This window comes from Rhipicephalus microplus, unplaced genomic scaffold, assembly GCF_043290135.1.
Source record: "Rhipicephalus microplus isolate Deutch F79 unplaced genomic scaffold, USDA_Rmic scaffold_81, whole genome shotgun sequence".
NCBI classification, from domain to species: Eukaryota; Metazoa; Arthropoda; class Arachnida; order Ixodida; family Ixodidae; genus Rhipicephalus; species Rhipicephalus microplus.
In genome coordinates, this window is record NW_027464653.1 from 880,931 (window position 1) to 887,419 (window position 6,489).

Genomic DNA, 6,489 nt, shown 5'->3' on the forward strand with positions numbered 1-6,489 from the left:
CAACTAGAAACTCCACAACTGGAAAATCCACAACTAGATACTCCACAACTAGAAAATCTACAACTAGAAACTCCACAACTATAGACTCCACAACTTGAAACTCCACAAGTTTAAACTCCACAACTTGAGACTCCACAAGTAGAAACTCCACAACTAGAAACTCCACAACTGGAAACTCCCCAACTAGAAACTCCGCAACTAGAAACTCCGCAACAGGAGACTCTAACACTAGAAACTCCACAACTAGAAACTTCAAAACTAGAAACTCCACAACTAGAAACTTCACAACTAGAAACTCCGCAACTAGAGACTCCACAACTAGAAACTCCACAACTTGAAACTCCACAGCTAGAAACTCCACAACCAGAAACTCCGCAACTAGAAACTCCACAAATAGAGACTCGGCAACTAGAAATTTCATATCTAGAAACTCCACAACGAGAAACTGTAAAACTAGACTTCACAACTAGAAACTCAACAACTAGAAACTCCACAACTAAAAACTCCACAACTGGAAACTCCACAACTTGAGACTCCGCAACTTGAAACTCCACAACAATAAACTCCGCTATTAAAAACTCCGCAACTAGAAACTCCGCAACTAGAAACTCCACAACTTGAAACTCCACAACTAGATACTCCACAACTGGAAACTCCACAACTAGATACTTCACAAATGGAAACTACACAACTAGATACTCCACAACTGGAAACTCCACAACTAGAGACTCCACAACTTGAAACTCCACAACTTGAAACTCCACAACTTGAGACTCCACAACTAGAAACTCCACAACTTGAAACTCCGCAGCTTGAGACTCCGCAACTAGAAACTCCACAACTAGGGACTCCGCAACTAGAAACTCCACAACTAGAAACTCCACAACTGGAAACTCCACTACTAGATACTCCACAACTGGAAACTCGGCAACTAGAAACTCCACAACTAGAGACTCCACAACTTGAAACTCCACAACTAGAGACTCTGCAACTAGAAACTCCACAACTTGAAACTCCACAACTGGAAACTCCACAACTAGAAACTCCACAGCTTGAGACTCCGCAACTTGAAACTCCACAACTTGAAACTTCGCAACTAGAAACTCTGCAACTAGGGACTCCACAACTAGAAACTCCACAACTAGAAACTCCACAACTCGAAACTCCACTACTAGATACTCCACAACTGGAAACTCGACAACTAGAAACTCCACATCTGGAGCCACCACAATTTGAAACTCCACAACTAGAGACTCTGCAACTAGAAACTCAACAACTAGGTACTCCACAACTGAACAACTAGAAACTCCACAACTGGAAAATCCACAACTAGATACTCCACAACTAGAAAATCTACAACTAGAAACTCCACAACTATAGACTCCACAACTTGAAACTCCACAAGTTTAAACTCCACAACTTGAGACTCCACAAGTAGAAACTCCACAACTAGAAACTCCACAACTGGAAACTCCCCAACTAGAAACTCCGCAACTAGAAACTCCGCAACAGGAGACTCTAACACTAGAAACTCCACAACTAGAAACTTCAAAACTAGAAACTCCACAACTAGAAACTTCACAACTAGAAACTCCGCAACTAGAGACTCCACAACTAGAAACTCCACAACTTGAAACTCCACAGCTAGAAACTCCACAACCAGAAACTCCGCAACTAGAAACTCCACAAATAGAGACTCGGCAACTAGAAATTTCATATCTAGAAACTCCACAACGAGAAACTGTAAAACTAGACTTCACAACTAGAAACTCAACAACTAGAAACTCCACAACTAAAAACTCCACAACTGGAAACTCCACAACTTGAGACTCCGCAACTTGAAACTCCACAACAATAAACTCCGCTATTAAAAACTCCGCAACTAGAAACTCCGCAACTAGAAACTCCACAACTTGAAACTCCACAACTAGATACTCCACAACTGGAAACTCCACAACTAGATACTTCACAAATGGAAACTACACAACTAGATACTCCACAACTGGAAACTCCACAACTAGAGACTCCACAACTCGAAACTCCACAACTAGAAACTCCACAACTAGAAACTCCACAACTGGAAACTCCACAACTAGATACTCCGCAACTAGAAACTCCACAACTAGAGACTCCACAACTTGAAACTCCACAACTAGAAACTCCACAACTAGAAACTCTGCAACTAGAGACTCCACAACTAGAAACTCCACAACTAGAAACTCCGCAACTAGAAACTCCACAACTAGAAACTCCACAACTAGAAACTCCACAACTAGAAACTCCACAACTAGAGATTCCGCAACTAGAAACTCCACAACCAGAGACTCCGCAACTAGAAACTCCGCAGCTAGAAACTCCACAAATAGAAACTCCGCAACTAGAAACTCCGCAGCTAGAAACTACACAACTAGAGACTCCACAAATAGAAACTCCACAACTAGAAACTCCACAACTGGAAACTCCCCAACTAGAAACTCCGCAACTAGAAACTCCGCAACAGGAGACTCTACAACTAGAAACTCCACGACTAGAAACTCCAAAACTAGAAACTCCACAACTCGAAACTCCACAACTGGAAACTCCACAACTAGACACTCCACAACTAAAAACTCTTCAACTTGAAACTCCTCAACTAGAAACTCCACAACCAGAAACTTCACAACTAGAAACTCCGCAACAGGAGACTCTACAACTAGAAACTCCACAACTAGAAACTCCAAAACGAGAAACTCCACAACTAGAAACTCCACAAGTTTAAAGTCCACAACTTGAGACTCCACAACTAGAAACTCCACAACTTGAAACTCCTCAACTAGAAACTCCACAACCAGAAACTCCACAACTAGAAACTCCGCAACTAGAAACTCCGCAACTAGAGACTCCACAACTAGAAACTCCACAACTAGAAACTCCACAACTACAAACTCCACAAATACAGACTCGGCAACTAGAAATTCCATATCTAGAAACTCCACAACTAGTAACTGCAAAACTAGAGACTTCACAACTAGAAACTCAACAACTAGAAACTCCACAACTAAAAACTCCACAACTGGAAACTCCACAACTTGAGACTCCGCAACTTGAAACTTCACATCTAGAAACTCCGCTATTAAAAACTCCGCAACTAGAAACTCCGCAACTAGAAACTTCACAACTTAAAACTCCACAACTAGATACTCCACAACTGGAAACTCCACAACTAGATACTTCACAACTGGAAACTCCACAACTAGATACTCCACAACTGGAAACTCCACAACTAGAGACTCCACAACTCGAAACTCCACAACTAGAAACTCCACAACTAAAAACTTCACAACCAGAGACTCCACAGCTTCACAACTAGAAACTCCACAACTGGAAACTCCACAACTAGATACTCTGCAACTAGAAACTCCACAACTAGAGACTCCACAACTTGAAACTCCACAACTTCAAACTCCACAACTTGAGACTCCACAACTAGAAACTCCACAACTTGAAACTCCGCAGCTTGAGACTCCGCAACTAGAAACTCCACAACTAGGGACTCCGCAACTAGAAACTCCACATCTGGAAACTCCACTACTAGATACTCCACAACTGGAAACTCGGCAACTAGAAACTCCACAACTAGAGACTCCACAACTTGAAACTCCACAACTAGAGACTCTGCAACTAGAAACTCCACAACTTGAAACTCCACAACTGGAAACTCCACAACTAGAAACTCCACAGCTTGAGACTCCGCAACTTGAAACTCCACAACTTGAAACTTCGCAACTAGAAACTCCGCAACTAGGGACTCCACAACTAGAAACTCCACAACTAGAAACTCCACAACTCGAAACTCCACTACTAGATACTCCACAACTGGAAACTCGACTACTAGAAGCTCCACATCTAGAGACTCCACAATTTGAAACTCCACAACTAGAGACTCTGCAACTAGAAACTCAACAACTAGGTACTCCACAACTGAACAACTAGAAACTCCACAACTGGAAAATCCACAGCTAGATACTCCACAACTAGAAAATCTACAACTAGAAACTCCACAACTATAGACTCCAGAACTTGAAACTCCACAAGTTTAAACTCCACAACTTGAGACTCCACAAGTAGAAACTCCACAACTAGAAACTCCACAACTGGAAACTCCCCAACTAGAAACTCCGCAACTAGAAACTCCGCAACAGGAGACTCTAACACTAGAAACTCCACAACTAGAAACTTCAAAACTAGAAACTCCACAACTAGAAACTTCACAACTAGAAACTCCGCAAAAAAGAGACTCCACAACTAGAAACTCCACAACTTGAAACTCCACAACTAGAAACTCCACAACCAGAAACTCCACAACTAGAAACTCCGCAACTAGAAACTCCACAAATAGAGACTCGGCAACTAGAAATTTCATATCTAGAAACTCCACAACGAGAAACTGTAAAACTAGACTTCACAACTAGAAACTCAAAAACTAGAAACTCCACAACTAAAAACTCCACAACTGGAAACTCCACAAGTTGAGACTTCGCAACTTGAAACTCCACAACAATAAACTCCGCTATTAAAAACTCCGCATCTAGAAACTCCGCAACAAGAAACTCCACAACTTGAAACTCCACAACTAGATACTCCACAACTGGAAACTCCACAACTAGATACTTCACAAATGGAAACTCTACAACTAGATACTCCACAACTGGAAACTCCACAACTAGACACTCCACAACTAAAAACTCTTCAACTTGAAACTCCTCAACTAGAAACTCCACAACCAGAAACTTCCCAACTAGAAACTCCGCAACAGCAGACTCTACAACTAGAAACTCCACAACTAGAAACTCCGCAACTAGAAACTCCGCAACTAGAAACTCCACAACTAGAAACTCCACAACTAGAAACTCCACAACTAGAGATTCCGCAACTAGAAACTCCACAAGCAGAGACTCCGCAACTAGAAACTCCGCAGCTAGAAACTCCACAAATAGAAACTCCGCAACTAGAAACTCCGCAGCTAGAAACTACACAACTAGAGACTCCACAAATAGAAACTCCACAACTAGAAACTCCACAACTGGAAACTCCCCAACTAGAAACTCCGCAACTAGAAACTCCGCAACAGGAGACTCTACAACTAGAAACTCCACGACTAGAAACTCCAAAACTAGAAACTCCACAACTCGAAACTCCACAACTGGAAACTCCACAACTAGACACTCCACAACTAAAACTCTTCAACTTGAAACTCCTCAACTAGAAACTCCACAACCAGAAACTTCACAACTAGAAACTCCGCAACTAGAAACTCCGCAACAGGAGACTCTACAACTAGAAGCTCCACAACTAGAAACTCCAAAACGAGAAACTCCACAACTAGAAACTCCACAAGTTTAAAGTCCACAACTTGAGACTCCACAACTAGAAACTCCACAACTTGAAACTCCTCAACTAGAAACTCCACAACCAGAAACTCCACAACTAGAAACTCCGCAACTAGAAACTCCGCAACTAGAGACTCCACAACTAGAAACTCCACAACTAGAAACTCCACAACTACAAACTCCACAAATACAGACTCGGCAACTAGAAATTCCATATCTAGAAACTCCACAACTAGTAACTGCAAAACTAGAGACTTCACAACTAGAAACTCAACAACTAGAAACTCCACAACTAAAAACTCCACAACTGGAAACTCCAAAACTTGAGACTCCGCAACTTGAAACTTCACATCTAGAAACTCCGCTATTAAAAACTCCGCAACTAGAAACTCCGCAACTAGAATCTTCACAACTTAAAACTCCACAACTGGAAACTCCACAACTAGAGACTCCACAACTCGAAACTCCACAACTAGAAACTCCACAACTAAAAACTCCACAACCAGAGACTCCACAGCTTCACAACTAGAAACTCCACAACTGGAAACAACACAACTAGATACTCTGCAACTAGAAACTCCACAACTAGAGACTCCACAACTTGAAACTCCACAACTTGAAACTCCACAACTTGAGACTCCACAACTAGAAACTCCACAACTTGAAACTCCGCAGCTTGAGACTCCGCAACTAGAAACTCCACAACTAGGGACTCCGCAACTAGAAACTCCACAACTAGAAACTCCACAACTGGAAACTCCACTACTAGATACTCCACAACTGGAAACTCGGCAACTAGAAACTCCACAACTAGAGACTCCACAACTAGAAACTCCGCAACTAGAGACTCCACAACTAGAAACCCCACAACTAGAAACTCCACAACTTGAAACTTCATGAAAACAGACTCGGCAACTAGAAATTCCATATCTAGAAACTCCACAACTAGAAACTGCACAACTAAAAATTCCACAACTGGAAACTCCACAACTTGAGACTCCGCAACTTGAAAATTCACAACTAGAAACTCCGCTATTAAAAACTCCGCAACTAGAAACTCCGCAACTAAAAACTCCACAACTTAAAACTCCACAACTAGATACTCCACAACTGGAAACTC